General features: G+C 41.3%; 1 protein-coding gene and 1 long non-coding RNA gene across 14 annotated transcripts in view; one reads left to right on the top strand and one right to left on the bottom strand.

Moving 5' to 3' along the window:
* LOC125093666 (uncharacterized) overlaps positions 1-5,651 on the top strand; it is a 36,984-nt gene extending 31,333 nt beyond the window's left edge. The window contains exon 4 of the long non-coding RNA XR_007125311.1: positions 5,511-5,651. This is a non-coding gene — a long non-coding RNA (uncharacterized LOC125093666). The remainder of the gene's footprint in view (positions 1-5,510) is intronic.
* APBB2 (amyloid beta precursor protein binding family B member 2) overlaps positions 1-18,606 on the bottom strand; it is a 370,851-nt gene that overhangs the window by 304,825 nt on the left and 47,420 nt on the right. The gene's annotated exons all lie outside the window — the stretch shown is intronic.

Here is an 18,606-nt window from a genome sequence, read left to right on the forward strand (position 1 = left end):
CATGCCAAATGTCTGCCTTAGCAAAGTTTCTTTTTAAAATCTGTTTCATTACAAAAATAAATAAAAAGGGCCTGAGAACTAGGCTGTCCAGGACACTGTCAACCCAACTGTCTAAAAATTCAGTAAGGGACAGAGCAGAAGGGGACGATGAGAGAGGGAAGACAGGTAAGAAGGGAGGCCATCAAGATCCACACATGGACCTGGATTTATAACCTGAAAGCTCACGTAATCAACAAACAACAAGAGCCAATGTTCAAAATAAGGTTTAGCAAAGAAAAAAGCAAATATCCAAATAAAAATGACCAAAATGATACACAACTTCAGGGGAAGGCTTCTGAAACCTGGAGTTCTTACAAAAAAACAAACCCCAAAGCCCAAGTACCCTGACATACATACCAGGTCTGGGGTAGTGTCTGGGAAATCTTTGTTTTTTTTTTTAAATCTGTCCCTACATGATGGTAGATGCAGAGCCATGATTGGGAACCATTGGTTTTACTCTATTGCCTTATAGAAAAAAGTATGGGATTACTTTTTTTTTAAAGATTTTATTTATTGTACAGAGAGAGAGAAAGAGAACGTGCATGTGGTGGGAGGGGCAGAAGGAGAAGAGAATCTTAAGCAGATGCCACGGTGAGCACAGAGACCAATGCAGGGCTCGATCCCAGGATGCCGAGATCATGACCTGAGCTGAAATCAAGAGTCTGGTGCTTAACCTACTGCACTACCAGGCATCCCTGAAATACTTTTATCATAATAATGGGTAACTGTCTTGCGAAGAGCTTTCCATGAATCCTCACATTCATCCTGAAGTGGGAACTATTATTATATGCCTATTTTTAAACAGGGAAATTTGAGGCATAAAGAAGTTCAAGGAACTTGACTAATGTTACCTGGCTTTAAAATCAAAGGCCTGGGATTGTTCACTCAGGTCGGCCCCATATTTTCTTAGCATCTGGTGAACACCAGCAAGCCAAGTCTCTTTACCGCTCTGTAGTCTCAGGACAGCCTATGGCTACCACATCTGTAACGTAACGTAGGCATTACAGTTTTTCACACAGAGCTTAAAACCCAAAATTCAGTCAAATTCTGCATTTAAGATACTGTTCTGGAAATCAGGTACGAAGTATGATCTGTTTAGAGCATTGGGAGGTATCTGGTCGGGTCTGCAGAGTTATCTTAATGACCTTCCAACTGGAGATTAGTAAAGTGTACACTTCTGATCTTAGGAAACGGATGCTCCTTCATCAACACGACAACAACATCTCACCTCCTCACCCTTATTCTCAGGTGGCCCCAAGTCTTCCCGGTTCTTCTTCACCTCTCTCAAGGCTCTTCTTCAGTCTCCTCCTGAGGCTCCCTTCTGCATGACCACTAGAATACCAACGGTGTTCACGAAGGCTTCATTCTGATTCTCCTCATACCTCATACAAATCTTTTGGTGACTTAAACCACATTGTCAGGCCCAGCTACAGGGTACTCTATATTCATGGGTATATTCATATACCCATGCAGTACATCCCCCAGTCATTCATCAAACATTCATTGAGACATACAGTAGGCCAAGTACACACCATGCTTTGTCTCCAGGCCAGACCTTTCCCTTGACCGCTCTATGCCCAACCTACATAGATCACCATGCCTGGACGCCCAGGCCATTAATATTCTAACCCCAAATGGCCACCAGCCTAAGAGGCACATTTCTTCACATGTTCACACAGGTAATATTGAGATGTGTCTTCTAAAAAGGGCATCTTGAAAAATTCTGGCAATAGGGGTAGGTGCCTGGCTAGCTCAGCCGTGGAGCATGCAACTCTTGATCTCAGGGTGGTTAAGTTTAAGCCACACCCTGGGTGTTAGAGATTGCTTAAAAATAAACTCTTAAAAAAAAAAGTCGGGCAATGTTTTCCTTAAAATTTTTTACACATAGTATAATGGTGGCTCTTACAAACAATGGCATCTTAAAATGAACAGCAAAGATTATTTTAATGTATTTCCCTTCCATTGTTCTACAACAGTGCTGTTCACCAGAACTTTCTTCAATGATGGAACTATTACTCAATACAATAGTAGCCTCTAGCCACATGTGCATTGAAATGCGGCTAGTATGACTGAGGACAATTTTCATTTTTCATTTTTAAATTAAAAAAACTTCAAAAAGCTTTAATTTTATTTAATTTTAATCTACATGTTTATCAATTTATCACTCCTTTTTGCATCTCAGCTCTTTCTCCTAGAACCACTTTCTTCTTCCTGAAGTATATCCTTTTAGAAGTTTTTTTTTTGTTTTTTTTTTAGATTTTATTTATTTATTTGACAGAGAGAGATCACAAGTAGACGGAGAGGCAGGCAGAGAGAGAGAGAGAGAGAGAGGGAAGCAGGCTTCTTGCTGAGCAGAGAGCCCGATGTGGGACTCGATCCCAGGACCCTGAGATCATGACCTGAGCCGAAGGCAGCGGCTTAACCCACTGAGCCACCCAGGCGCCCTTTTTAGAAGTTTCTTAATAAAGGTCTGCTGTGGCAAGTTTTAGGTTTTTGGAAAGTCTATATTGCCTCTTTCTTGAATGGCAGTTTTGCTGATATACAATCAGGAGTATTTACTTTTATGTTGAGAAGTCAGTGTATTATTCCCTTGATGAACAATCAGCCTTTTCTTTTTGGGTATTCTTTTTTTTTTTTTTTTTAAGATTTTATTTATTTATTTGACAGAGAGAGATCACAAGTAGACGGAGAGGCAGGCAAAGAGAGAGAGAGAGAGGGAAGCAGGCTTCTTGCTGAGCAGAGAGCCCGATGTGGGACTCGATCCCAGGACCCTGAGATCATGACCTGAGTCGAAGGCAGCGGCTTAACCCACTGAGCCACCCAGGCGCCCCTCTTTTTGGGTATTCTTAAGATCATCTTTATTATTTTGGTGTATTGAAGTTTTCCTATACATAGACATGGATTTCTTTTTATTTATCCTTATTAGGTTATGTTGCACTTCCCTTATCTGTCCATTAATTACTTGAATTTAAGGAACACTGGTCATTTATGTCCTTCATAAACCTTCTCTGGATGTTATAAACCAGATGTTCAAATTACCAAATTATTTCTAATTACCAAATTATTATTTCAACAGTTACAATTTTTTCCTTAAGTGTTGTTTTTCTTTGTTTATATTTTTCCAAATATGCCTGGTCAATTTTCTTTTCAGCAACAACAAAAACACCTAGATTTATACTGCTCTTGTATACACTCTTCCCCCTCCACCCCCCCATTTTATTGAGATATAATTGACATATAACACTGTATCAGTTTAAGGTGTTTAAGGTACAACATAATGATTTGATATTTATATATATTGCAAAATGATTACTAAAGTAAGTTTCATTAAAGTCAATCACCACACAGAGTTACCAATTTTTTTCTTCTGATAAGTATTTTTTTTAATATTTCATTTCTTTGGGGGGGGGCACACATGGAAGGGAAGGGGAGGGACAGAGGAAGAAGCAGACTCCCCGCTGAGCAGGGAGCCAGATGTGGGGCTTGATTCCAGGACTCTGGGATCATGACCTAAACCTAAGGCAGAAGGCAGACACTTAACCGATTGAGCCACCTAGGTAACTCCTCAATGAGAACTTCTAAGATCTATTCTCTTAGCAACTTTCAAATATAAAAAAAAAAAATATTGTGAACTCTAGTCACCATGCTATGTATTATATCCCAGAACTTATTTATAACTAGAAGTCTATACCTTGACCACCTTCCCCATTTCCCCCACCCCTCTCCTCTAGCAATCACCAATCTGTTCTCTGTTTCTATGAATTTGGGTTTTTTTAGTTCCACATATAAGGGAGAACATACAATATTTGTCTTTCTCTGATTTCTTTCACTTAACATAAAGCCCTCATGGCCCATCCAAGAGGTCACAAATGACAACATTTCCTTCTTTTTATGGCTACATAATATCCCTGGTTAATTTTTATCTCATGATTTGTGATTAACTATTCTATTTCTTAAAACATTTCAAACATTGTTATTTTATATTCTATATCATAATTTTAATATCTAAAGTTCTCAGGGTTCTAAATGTATTGGTATTTTTGTTCATTTCTGACGACTCTCACTCTTGGTGGTTTGTTTTCTAGAAGAACTAGAGATGTTTTATTCTGAACTCATGTTCGGTTGATCTGAGGAGAACCCTAAGGTCCAAAGAAGGGATGCCTTCCTCCAGAAAGGAAGTGCATTTGCTTCTGCCAAAAGCCAATCTGCACGACCTACCAGGGTCACCTTAGGTTTTTTCCTAGGTCCTGGTGGAATGCAGGCTGTTTCACCTTGCCACGCACCAAAGGCTTCGTCTCCAACCATAGTTGTGATAACAGCATTTGCCTCTGTGGCCACCTATCTTTTGTGGTTGTTTATACACAAAGCTCTCAACTTGGGTTGAATTTTCCCTTTGGTGGTTGATCTAATTGAGGTAGGAGATTTTGGAAATGTCTTAACTTCTGGGAGCCCATAAGTATATTAAAAAAATATTTTAATCCAGATAACAATGGGGAAGTGTGCTGGAGTATCCAAAACCACTATACTGCTGGAAACCTAAGTCCCCTACTACTGATCTTCCCCCCAAACCTACTTTTTGTCCTTTGTTCTACATTTTGCTCAATGGCACCATTCACGCTCATCCAAATCTGAAACCCAGTATGGCAGGTACCAATGACCCCTCTCTTGCCTCCACTGTCCCATGCACAAATAGTTACCAAGTTCCAAATCTCACATGATCAAAAATGAGCTTGCATTTATCTTTCTGATTGGCATGGCACCTAGTAGTATAATTTTAATCATCAAACGACAAGTAAAAAAATAAATGAAACTAAATTAAAACCCAAATCATGCATTCCTGCCAAAAGATGGTGCTTTATGTGATGGAAGCTTCGAACACAGGGAAGCAGAAGGAGAACTGAGTTTCATACAAATCCCAAAAGAACTAGAACTTTGGCATCAGAACCATAGTCATATTTTCAAGGGGAGGTTTAATTTTAGCCAAACAAAATTATCTGTCACGATAAATTAATGTTAATTTGCATTTTACTGGCTTTGTAGTTGTGCTTAAATTTACTCTATAAATTTGTCATTGTTTTATAGTTATAAGAGCTGAAGCGTAAGGAGTTTATACCTACTTTTATGTTCGAGTATATATCAACTACTTCACAATAAGAATATTTATGTCAGTACTGGGGATTTGTGAGAAATTTTTTCCTGTAAATAAAGAGGTCCATAAATTATTGAAATTTAAGGACTGCTGGTCTTTATATTCTTGACACCTTTGATAGTCATCATTCTCTCCATAAATGAATTCAGAAAAATGGAATACAACAGCACAATCAAGACATCATTTACTAAACTCCAATTTCTCCCCAATTCTCCAGCTGTTGGAATTAGCTTCAAACAGATGAATCTTTTAAGGCAGGAGGCTTTGTTTCTTTCCTCCAATAGTGGCAGTTTTTAGGATTTAAGACATATGCTCTCCCCAGGTCCTACAATCACCCGCTTCTACTCAAACCCATAAAATGGCACAAATGTACCTGGCAACAGCAAATGAAATGTGTCAAATAAACGACGGTCCTTGCCTTAAGGAAGTCCATTTCCTGATTACGTTTCAATGACCGGGAATTTGCGTGAGTACAGCATTGTTGTTCTGAATGAGTACAAGAAATTCCCAATCATTTCTTTTTAAATTCAGTATTCTTATTCTGTATGGGCTGATGGGCTCTAGTTCCTTCAACCTTCATGTATTGCATTTTCAAAAGTCCCTCCCACCAAGATAAAACTTTCTCTTCAACAGACTGGCCTATGTGTCGACATCTTCTATTTCTCCTCCTACAGGGTCCGACTCCATCAGAACCAGAAGGGAAGTCACGGCATACCCGGGCCATCTGTTACCAGAAAGAGAACACTGGGGCCCAGGATTTTGAAAAGGCTCTGATGGGCACAGCCCAGAATCTGGTTCGACCCAGTCTCGTCCACCCAGTCCGACTCTGTAACTCCTCTGACTCATTTGAAACCACAAGTAGCTTGAACTAGGACTTCAATTTTATGACTTTGGTCATCATTAAACTTTTGTTGTTTTTAACAATCCAAAGAATTGGGTCGTTTGCTAATAATAGTAACTTGAAGATATCCACGGTATATGAAGAAACAAGTTGAGTTTCAGTAAAAGAAAGTTTCTCAAATTCTGAAACCTCATTCCAGAAGTCTTTTTGGAAGTGTTTTTTGTTTTTTTTTTTCATTGTTTTCATCTTTGTTTTTTAATCAGAGCACATTTACTCTAGGAGAAAATGAGATTGCCTGATTATTCAAAGAGAGAAATAGAACATTTTAGTGAGAATTTAAAAACAACACTGTGACTACATGTAACTCTAATTCAGTAGCTCTCACATTCAGATCTAGGTCGGAGCACAAGAATATGCATTTTTTAATTGAATTATAGTTAACACACAATGTTACCTTAGTTTCACGTGTACAATGCAGAGATTGGACAGCTCTGTACTCCATGCTCCGCTCACCACGAATGTGGCTACCACCTGTCACCACACAACATTCTTACAACAACACTGACTGTATTCCCTATGCTGTGCCTTTTATCCCTGTCTTATTCATTCCATAACTGGATGCCTATATTTCCCACCCCCTTCACCATTTTGCCCATTCTCCCACCACCCCCTCCCCTCTGGGAATCTTCTGTTTGTTCTTTGTATTTTTGGGTCTGCTTCTGCTTTTTGTTTGTTTATTCATTTGTTTTGATTTTTAGATTCCACATACAAGTGAAATCATATGGTATTTATCTTTCTCTGACTTAATCCACTTAGCATAACACCTTCTAGGTTCATCCACGTTGTTGCTAGAATATACATTTTCTTTGAAGAATTTATTTATTTATTTGGGGGTGAGGGGCAGAGAGAGGGGGGAGAGAGAGAGAGTCTTAAGCAGACTCCACACTGAACGCAGAGCCCTACTCAAGGCTGTTTCACAACACTGAGATCACACCCTGAGCCAAAATCAAGAGTCAGTAGCTCACCGACTGCAAGACTATACATTTTTAACAAGCACAAGTGATGATAATGCTGGTGGTCTGCAGGCCACTTGACGGGAAACACGGATCTATACAATTTAAGTTCATTTCGGTATTGCTACCTTATCAGGAAAGGAAGGCAAGGAAACGAAGGAGGAGAGAGTGGTAGAGTAAGAGAAAACCGGAAAGACACTGTAAACGTGCACACACACACACACAGAGACGTGGTGTTACCTTTCAAGCACGTGGAAAAGTGGCTTTCATGGAATAACATTCCTAAACTCTGACCTAATAAATTATGCTGAGAGCTGCTGTAAAGAATTTTTAAAACCAACTCAGAGCAGAAATGGTGTTCTCACCAAACAAACAGGTGAAATCAAAGGCCAGTACGGCGTTTGGCAGATTGCAAGGCCCTCGCGAAACATTTGTTTAATTAAGAAGCAATGCTGGCTCTAGCTGGAAATCTCTTTAACCACAGAAGTGAAATCATAATTAATAGGATCACATCTTATTTTCCCCCTGTGTCTGTTTCCTCAGGGCATCTATAATGTCTGAATGGAAAATGGAATGGTAAGTATTATAATAACAACATTTGTTGGAAAGCTCATCCTAATATTTGTAGTTCATAAGTGGATGGATAGGCCTTTATTCTTTTCAGATTTTTTCCAAAGAAATCTGAACTTTTTTTTTAAAGATTTTATTTATTTATTGAACAGAGAGAGAGAGAACACAAGCAGGCAGAGAAGCAGGCAGAGAGAGATGGGGAAGCAGGCTCCCTGCTGAGCAGAGAGCCCAATGTGGGGCCTGATCCCAGGACCCTGGGATCATGACCTAAGCCCAAGGCAGAGGCTCAACCCACTGAGCCACCCAGGCGCCTCGAAATCTGAACTTCTAAAATTACATGTGTTATCCACTTATAACCAAATAATCCTGGCAAGCAAAACCTTCTGCTGGAAAGGATAGTTGGGAAAAAAGAAGGTGGGGGGAACAGTTAATTAACTATCAGTTAACTAATTAACAGTTAATTAACAGTTAATTTTCCCTTCAATTAATTGAAGGGAAAGAAATCAAGAGTAAAGAAGTCAGGATTTAAATGTGGCTAAAAATGCAAGTTGCTACTTCAAGGTGCAGATATTATATATTTTTTAATTTAATTTAATTTTTTGTTTTTTTAATTAACATATAGTACACTATTTGTTTCAGGGGTACAGGTCTGTGATTCATCAGTCTTACACAATTCACAGTGCTCACCATAGCACATACCCTCCCCAATTCATTTTTAACTGATTTTATATCATTTTTTTTAAAGATTTTATTTATTTATTTGACAGACAGAGACCACAAGCAGGCAGAGAGGCAGGCAGAGAGAGAGGAGGAAGCAGACTCCCCGCTGAGCAGACAGCCCGACGTGGGGCTCGATCCCAGGACCCTGGGATCATGACATGAGCCGAAGGCAGAGGCTTTAACCCACTGAGCCACCCAGGCGCCCCGATTTTATATCATTTTTTAACTGGGGGAAGTCCAACAGACTTGTTTAAAAGAAGATGATCCGAGCTCCTGAGTATCCAGGGGGCAGGGTCCCCCGAGCTCTACACACCCACCACCAGCCCAGCTCGCTCACTCACTCACTCACTCACTCATTCATTCATTCATTCAATCATTCATCCAGTCCTTTTTACTTCCTTCACTTCGGGACAACATTTAGCCGTGTTTATCTTATTTCTTACAGTCAAAAGAAAATCCTGGTGTTAAAGCAAGAAAGAAAACTTTTGTTTACAAATTAATGTCTGCTGTGAGGCTGAGTGCACGGTCTTCTTTCACAGACGTGGGGGTAAAGCATGGCAGAAAGTTCACAGGCTTGGGACCCTGCGAGAAACGGGTTCAAATCCTGACTGCATCACTTAGCTGTGTGACCCTGAGACTCATCATCTAACTTTCGGAGTTCATTTCCTCCTCCATAAAATGGGAACCGTACCCTGTACCTTCTGGGTGGAGTGAGAATCGGGGACAAGGTGTCCTAAGGGATCTAGCCCAGTGCCCGGCACACAGCAAGTGACTGGCTGACTGTTACTTCGCACTGGCATCCTTTGCCCAAGGGCCCCACGGTTTTCTGTCCAGGCAGGTGAGTCTAAAGCAAGTCTTCTGCAGGCGATTTGTACCCTGTTCCCGGCTGCGAAGATGCTCCCACATGAACCTGCTCCTCAAACAACCGTCCAACACCAGACCCTGGGGAACTGGGTTCTATTGTCTCGCAAGGACAGAGGAAAGGAAAGTCATTGTCCACAGGCTCTTGCAAAGGGATCTTCAATAAGCAATTATTCTAATGTTTTTGCTACCATAAAAGAAGCCAAAGAAGTGACTCCCAGATTGTCACTCGTAGAGCAAGCTGATCCCAAACACTTGACTAAGAAGGGGGATGGTGGAGGGTGTAGACAGGAGAGGCGGGGCTGTCGGTGGGCCCACCGTGCCCACAGCAGCTCTGATGCAGGATTCCTCCGGAAATCGTGACCCCGCCAGGACATGCCAAGGAACAAGTCGGTGAAGAGGCTATGGGTTCTTACCAAACTTCACCAGCCCTTGGGTAACAGCTGCATGTTCCAAGGCCCTCTTCCACGGCAGTCCTATCTGTAATTGAGGGAGAGGAAGAACATGAGGGACAAGGCCACTGACTCCAGAGCCAGGCTGCCTGGGTTCAATACCGGGCTCTGTCCCAGCCTAGCTGTGTCACTTTGGCCAAGTCAGGCCAAAGGGGCATAAGGACAGCGCCTAACTCACAGGGCTGCGGCAAGAACGGAATGGTTTAACGCATGTAAAGAACCTACCTTAGCTATTGTCATTACTATGAAAGCACTGCCCCCTCCATTACCAAGGCCAAGAGTACACTCTCTTCTCAGAAAAGGATGGCTGTATTTCTTCAGAAAGCTACACCCAACTCAAGTTCTCTAAATTGAACTGTATTTTAGATACATTCGAAAGTCATTCTGGTTTGCCTAGAGCGGTGGCTCTAAGCCAGGGTGGCAACTGGAGCACCTGGAAAGCTCGTCCAGAAGGTGTGTGTCTGGGCAGTGGGTCTGGTTTGGAGCCCAGAACGTGTATTCTGACAAAGCAATGTCACTCGAATGCCCACCTGGAGGTGAGAAACATTGGCTGAAAGCAAGTTCCAACTCTCCAAACCCAGCCTTTCTTGGCAGAGGGGTGGGGGAGTGGTTTTAGGGGGGTTCCAAGGGTGGTACTGCCTACAAAAATGTCCCTGGAACCCACTGGCTGCCGCTCGAAATTTCTTTAGCCAGAGTTTCCCATTGCATGATCAGAAATATATTTTCAGCTAGAAAAGGGACCGTGGGTTAAGCATCTATAGCAAGGCCGGCCTTAATGTATGGTCCCTTCCTCAAGATCACCTTGTGGCCCTCACTGTACAAAGAAAGAAATCAAGGAGCGGGGTGGTTCTATAGCAGAGCCGAGATTCAAGCCCGGGTGGGTGGGACCGCTACACCACCCCGCCAGCCGGCCTATCAGCTGCACTCTGGAAGCCCAGACACGGTTCTAAATCAAGGACATTGAAATGGCACTGGAGAAGGAGCTTCAGGTACATCCCAACACACACACACCCCACCCCACCCCCACTCTTATCAGGTCATACTGAACCAGGAATAAGATGAACTTAAAGATGCAAGGAAGGAGTCCCCCACTCACCCCTGGCCTCTTCTTCCAGGAGAAGATTTTAAGGCAAATCTCAAATTCACCAAGTCTTAAAGCTACGTAGGTACAACTGAAAGGTGTTTGCTTTAAATCTCTTTTTCCTTCATAGGCAAAAGGAAAGAAATAGAGGAATCACAGGAAATAGATAAAAATGGGGGACATCATCCCATATACCTCAAAAAAGCTACCAGGAAGCTCAAATAAGATCACAATATCCACATAACATGAACTAGAACTTACTGAACTTAACCAATGCTGAGAATACATCACCTTCCAACAATCCCTAGAGATTCCCATTTTTCAGATGAGAAAACTGAAGTAGGAGAAGATTAAAAAAAAAATTATACAAAAAGTTGGTTTGTAAATGGAAATTAAAACCCAGGCTAAAATCAAGCCTTTTCAACTCTTGAGTCTAGTACATTCTTTTGTCTATAAGATCACTATGTAATCTGTCAAGTCTTATAAAGATATTACTTTCCGCCTTATTAGGGAATTTGCATGAGCCACCAAGTGCCTCGAAGCTACAGAAAAAGCAGAGGGAGCAGATAATCTATAAATTGGAATCTCATCCCTGGAGTAAACAAGAGAAGTTTATAAACCTATTTTCAGCTTAATGAATAGAAAATAAATAGAAGCATCCACAGAAAATGAAGGCAATCAAGAAATAACACTGAGAAAAACAATAGGCCTAAGGAGAAACAATGTTCTTTACTGGGAAACATTAAGGATGAGAAACAGGAAAGTGATTCAGACAACTATAAGACTAAGATTCAGGGCCCAAGGCAAGCTGGTTGTAAGGAAGGGGGGTGGGAGGAGGCAGGACAGGCAGGAGACAAGGCTCACAGGTGCTGCCTTCCTGGACAGGAAGGACAAGGGCTGAAGTCACCAAGCCACAGAAAGGAAATGACGGGAGCCCTGCTGCCTAAGTGATTAGTCAGAGTATGAGGAACACCACATTTCCTTCCATTTCCCCTCCCTGCAAATGCTAGAGAATTACCAGCCATTCCTTCTCAACAGAAGGAATAATTTTTTTAATACCAGATAGAGCACACAGAGAATTTTTCTCTCCACGTTGCATCCCAGTCAGCAATTAGGAGGCCAAAGGAGACTTCGGGAAGCTGCACATGGCCACAGAAAGAACCAGCGGTCGGGAGATGGGATTCCAGATGTGGTCCCACCAGTACCCTGGACTAAGCTACCTCAGGCAAACCCCTCGGCAACCATGACATCAGCATGCAAGTGAAGAGTAGACCAGGTGATCTCCAAGAGGCAAATTCCGGTCACTAACTCCCTTCCCAGATGTCCTTGGTATCCCTCTCGCCTGCCACGGACTACGGTGGGCTCTCCAATGTGCTTCTAACCTGAAGAGAGGGAGGGAGGAAGGAAGAAACTGAAAATGACAAATGCGTTTGAGCTTCAAAAAGCCTGTAAGAACTGGAAATCCAAAATACAAACAAAATTAAAGGACCTGGTAAAAATGATATCTACCATTTATTGAGCCATTACTATGTGCCAGGTATGTACTGGCTGATTTAATCCTCATCACAACCCTCTAAGGCAGGCAGGTGAAGTAACCAGTCCAGGTGACAAAGCCTGTAGTTAAGCTGGGATTTGAACCCGGCCTCCAGAGCCTGAGGTCCTCATCACTAGGCACACAGAAATAACTCAGGAGTAAGAAAACCCAGCTAATTATACAACATCTCTTTGCTCTGTGGCTGAATTCCTCTCAACTGTATTACAGAATGCTGTATTACAGAATTACAACCTGTATTACAGAATGCTGCCAGTTTCCTGAGGGGAAAGCAGGTGACTGGTTTGGAACCAGGACCTGACAAACACACAGCTTGAGTAAAACCAAGCCCTTCATGGACATTGCTCCTTCATTCTAGAACCTTTCTCCCAGAGAGCACATCCACAAATCTCTTTCAAAAGTGTAGCATTCCAGGTAGCCACTGACAAGGATGATCCCATCCAATAAACTCATTTACTTGGGAGAGTCTGTGGAACCCAGAAATGTTAAATGGGCAACTCCAGGTCATTCAGGTCGCTGGAGGATCAGGGCTAGAATCTGAGCGTCCCAGACCCTGGTTTCATGTTCTTTCAATTCTTTGAAACCAAGACCCATGTCTTAGCCCTTATTTAATTCTATACCATTTATCAAAGAAACTTTCAAACACATAAAAAAGTAGAAATTGTCAACTATACTTCAATTTAAAAAAAAAAAAAGAAAAAGCTTAAAATATCAACTACACATCAATTTAAAAACATTTTTTTTAACTTAAAAGTGGAAAGAATGAATGAATCCCCATACAGCCAACCACCAGCTTCAACAATTACCAACTCACAGCCAGTCTTGTTTTATCTCCATACCCACCTCCGTCCCATCCCCTCCACCACCAAACTCAACACCAGGCTGTTTGGAGGTAAATCCCAGACCTCACAGCCTTTCACCCGCAGATATTTCAGTACGGACCTCTTAAAAATAAGGATACTTTAAAGCATAAACACATTAGCTTTATCACACCTATCAAAATGAATCATAATTTCTTAACATCAGTTATCCAATCAATCAGTGCTCACATTTCCTGAGTTATCCTGTATCCTTTACAGTTTGTTCAAATCAGAATCCATATACTCTACACATAGCAACTGAGTGATGCATTTCTTAATCTCTAGGTCCTCTACCCATCTCTGTCGGTTTCCTAACAATGTAGTCACTGAAGAAACCAGGCCAATTGCCCTCTAGGGTCTCCCACAGTCTGGATTTTGCAGAGTTTTCTTTTGATCTCCCCACAGTGCTCTGTCCTGTACCTGACATAAAGGAAAATATGCTTGGACTCACCCATGTGTGTTCCCTCTCTGTCCCTCTCTTTTCCTCCCTCCTTCCTTCTGTTTTAAAAGAATAAATTCCATTTAATTGTTGATTCAATCCAACACCTACCTTTGGAATGTCAATAAGGGCAAGGCTGATGGCATACCAAGGAGAGTAAGACATGATCCTTATCTCGGGGAAGACACACAATCCAACGAGAGTGATAAACGTCAGCTGAGAACTATCTGAGAAGGTTCTAGAAGAATTTCAAGGATGAGGTGGGACCTAACCTAGACTTTAAAAAATTCTGGTTTGGGCCCATATGAAGCAAAGGGCAACAGGACATGGAGGTAGCTCGGGCAACATTAGCAAGGTGGGAATGTCTCTGATGTACTTTAAATCAACAGCAATGCTGGCGGGGAAAACATCTCATGGGAAAAGAGTTTGGTAATGAAAGATCCTGGATATATGGTGGGGGTCCGAGAACCATCAAGCATATTTGAATAGCAGAGGAGCATTCCACCTGGATTATAGAACACTAGCAACAGCACTGAGAATGTATTAGAGGTGGGGAATTCAGTCTGGATTTCAATAATCCAGTTAGCGGGGCCCTGAACAGGGCTAATAGGGATGACCTAAGAGAAAAGGAAGTAGCATGGTCTGTCAACTGAACACTGGGGGACTGAAGGCAGAAAGAGCAGAAGATACGAAAAGCTGATCTGCAGCTTTGAGAGAAAGGAAAGGATTTTCTTGAAAAAAAAAAAAAATACTATTTCTCCAGTACGTCAAGTAACATACTTTCATAGCCAGGGACTAAAAGCCACATCAAATATAGAACATTCTGTAATGTTTCAGCAACAAGGCTTGCAGGAGGAAGAAAATTCATGGTAAAGAAAAGATAAGTCCTAAAGGGTTTTATATTTATTTAGGGATAAAATGTAAGCAAGCATTTAAGTCGCAAATCCAATCTCTGATTCACAACCCATATTGGACTTGCACACAAATTATAATCAGTAGTCTAGAGCTACAAATTGCTAACACAGTGACACAGGGCACAAGGGAAGCCTCCTGTGTTTGACAGATCTCAAGACGCATAATTTCCTTTTATCTAATTAAGAGGATACAATAGTTTCTGTTTGTACCAGACAGCACAAACCCAATTAAGTTCTTAATAGATACTTTCTTTGATGATAAATCCCTTTAAAAAGACAATAAAAACCAAAAACCTGGGAACAATATCAACCTCTCCTTAAATTTAACCTCTAAAGAACTGAAACAACTATTTTATCCTCTGGATTCCAAATCCTGTATCACACTAGCCTTACAAAGCCTTACAAAGAATAAATCCTAGATGTTTTTAGAACCAGCAGGAAGCTATGACTTAGAAGTTGATTCTTTTCACTTAGGAATATTCCTAAGTGATCCCTAAAAACATGACAATTTTTTTTAGAGGACTAGCTGACATCTGGGTGTTTAAGTACATACCAGGGTTAACAGACTTCATTTTCATTCTTAAGTCTTATTTTACAAAGGATTTTAAGTGGGTGTATTTTCCCTTTAGCTCCATCTGCAGAAAGTTTCACCATCCGAGCCATAAGCTGTCTCCCTTGAACCTAACACTTCCCTCACAAAAATATCAATTGTTTAATATTGTATTTGATCGTTTGATAAGTTTGCAACATACCCATGCAGAGGAAGGCAGTCTGAGATTTCAAATCCAAGGAACTCTAACTGTGCGACTATTAGCTGTTCAATGTCTAAGTCGCTTATCTGTTTTCTCACTTGTACATTAGGGTCATATTGGTACCCGTCCCTCAGGAATGCCATGAGAACCATCTCTCCTCCAATCCTCCAACACTAGCTGGATATTCTTCCTTCTATCTGCATTTGACATGAACAACCCGGAGGGAGCATCAGACTCCATCAGTTTAAGAGCTCAGTCCTATAAGACCGTACTCATTTGAGATGCCAGCTCACAAGCACCAGGTCCCCAGGTTACCTCCTTGTCCGACTTGACTACACATATGGGGGTTCCCGCAACTTCCGCCCCTCAGGTTTGCCAGAAGAGCTCACAGAAGTCCGGAAAACACTTTATTTATGTCTCATGGTTTATCATAAAGTATAAAATTCAGGGCCAGCCAAACGGAAGAGCTGCCCAGGGCCAGGCAGAGCTCCCATGCTATCTCCGGACACGTCACCTGTCCAACACCTTGATGCATTTGCCAACCCAGAAGCTCTCTAGACAAAGGAGTTTAGGGGTTTTTAGGGAGCAAGACTAATTAGATCATTGGCCAACGGGGACTGAACTCAGTCTCCAGGCCCTCACCTCTGTCCTGGAATCCAGGGTGGGGCTGAATATCCCAACCACCTAACCATGGCTGGGTCATTCTGGTGACCCCCAGCCTGAAACTATCTAACAGAGCTGTCACCCTCTATCCGGAAGTCAGCTCATAAACATACAAAAGACATTCATCACTCAGGAGATTCCGAGGGTTTTTAGGAGCTCTATGCCAGGAACCCAAGGCAAAGACCAAATATCTATTTTTTTCTCTGCCACAGATTAGATGAAAAATGTAAAGCACAATACAATTGGTGTTTACTGATGTTTTTATTAACATAAAACAGCCAATATTGCAGTACCTCCCCAGGAATGTAGGGGCAGACATTTGGTTAAATGAGACCGCCCCCCTCCATCCCTATGTTCCTACATTCCTTCTAATGTTTAGTGACTCAAGAACAAACAAAAAATATAAACAATATTTTGTTTTATGGCATTCCCCTGATCACAGCAAAGTGTTTGGAGTTGGTTCAAATAGTATGAGGCACAAGACTTCTGAGCAACAGTTGAGAAAACTCTTTCCCTAGATGTGAACAAAGATACACATCATTCTGGAAGCTACTGGCAGCCATTTTGTCACCCTGAGGCGAACCACAAAAAAAGCGGGCAGAAGAGGCCAGTACCAAATCAGAGCTTCTCCATAGCCTGAAATGGTCTATAAGAAGGTCAGGACAGAAACTGAGAATATGCCTGTTTAGAAACACTTCCAGAAATAAGAATAAATTTATATATTTTGAATTTAATAATTAAAATCTAGGGTTTTTACATGTCTTTTATGATTTTATTTTTCTAGTAATTCATTTGTGTTTTATTAAAGTATTGGTCTATATTGGTTTAGAAACTTTAAGTTCCTTTTTCCAAATAGCTTGAGAAGCACTGTGTGGTCTGAGGAGAAGTGGACCACAGCCCTGATCAGACCATACCTAAAACTGATGTTTAACCTCCACTTTCCAGTAACGTGAGTCAATAGAGATCCTTTGTTGCTTAAACCTGTTTGGGTTGAATTTTCTACCATTTACAATCAAAACCGTTCTACCTGATACCGGAAACTAACTATCAGCCCAAAGTAAAGTGAGAAAAAGAACAAAGATGGAAGTAAGATACAGGGCAGACAAAGGTATTGAGAATTCCAATCATTACGTAAAACCCTACATGAAACCGAAGAAGAAAATATCCATTCAAAGATATATAATCAGATGAAGGCTCTTCTCATCCCTGCAAGTAAACAGCCACCTTGATGGATTTCCTTCCTTCAAACAATGAACCCGCGCAAACATGTCACTGTTTGACTCATTTCACCGACTGCCAATTTTGAGCCACATGAATTATTTTCAAGCAAATGTCACACACAGTGGGTAGTGATTTCATTTTCCTGAACTGTTGTCAAAGCTTTGCATACTGAAGCTTCCAAAAAGGAGAATTGGAAAAATGACAACTTAGAGGTGGAAAAGAAACAAGAGTTACTTCAAAGCCACAGCCGGCGATATGCTGGAATCTTTCTTTTAGCGTGCCTCTATCTAACATTTTGCAAACTGCAATCATTTCAACTGCCGGCTTTCGCTGTATTTCTGCTGAAATTTAGCTGATTTATTTTTATAGTATTTTACCAGGATGAAAAGCCAAAAATGAATAGGGAGGGGGGGGAAACGGGAAATAGTACTGTAAGTTTGATTTTTTTTTAAAGGAAAGATGAAAAACCATAAATTGGAGAACTCAAGAAAGAATAAAGAATGAACTTTAAGAAAAATGTTGGGTTAGTTTTATGACTGTTTTGTTAATCTGAAATAAGGTAAAGTTACTCTGAGCTTAAGACCATGTATAACAGGTGTATAAATAGGTAGTGGTGTGTGTGTTGGGGGGTGGGGGTGGGCGAGATACCAGTTCAAGGCCAGGGAATGCCCAAACCCCTTAACAAGATGGTACAATCTGTACTGTGTGAAGCAGTTAGGAAGGGTAAAGCCATAGCCAAATTTCCCTAACTGTGAGGTCCAGGGACATTTTCCCAGGAGTCTGAGATTCAGAAACTATTTTCTTTTTCTATTTTTATGATGAATTTTTAAATTAATACACCATAATATAAGCATATCGTAGGCCTTCCAGATGCCAACCTTCTCACAGCCAAGTAATCTCATTCCTACACTTGCATTTACAAAGCACACTGATCACTTAAAAGGATAGCATTTAACTCCAGTGTTTCTCAAGCTGTGGTGCCCCACTACATGGTCTCAGAGGTCAACGTCATCTCAAGTTTAAGAAACCTGAGCCTAGTTAAACGCACCATATCCATTTGGAAGGAAGAACAAGTAAATCGCCTTATGATTAAAAACAGAGAAGACTGCCCAGAAGCACACAACACCACTTCCATGATACTCCGAACAAAAATGCATAATTGTTATTCAGCCCTGAGAAAACCACCTCCCCAAACCCAGGGACATTTTACAAAATAATCAAGGGACATTTTACAAAATAACCAGCGAATACTCTTCAGCAGTGACAAAGTTATAAAAGGCAAATAAAGGTTAAGACTGTTTCATATTAGTGAGTGTGAAAATTAATAAAAGGAAGTTTCATTTAAAATGGAGTTGGGTGGGGAGCCTGGGCGGCTCAGTCAGTTAAGCACAGGACTCTTGGTTTCAGCTCAAGTCATGATCTCATGAGTCGTGGGATCGAGCCCCACATAGGGCTCCATGGGCAGTGGGGAGTATTGAA

The sequence above is a fragment of the Lutra lutra genome, chromosome 2 (assembly GCF_902655055.1).
Source record: "Lutra lutra chromosome 2, mLutLut1.2, whole genome shotgun sequence".
Classification (NCBI taxonomy): Eukaryota; Metazoa; Chordata; class Mammalia; order Carnivora; family Mustelidae; genus Lutra; species Lutra lutra.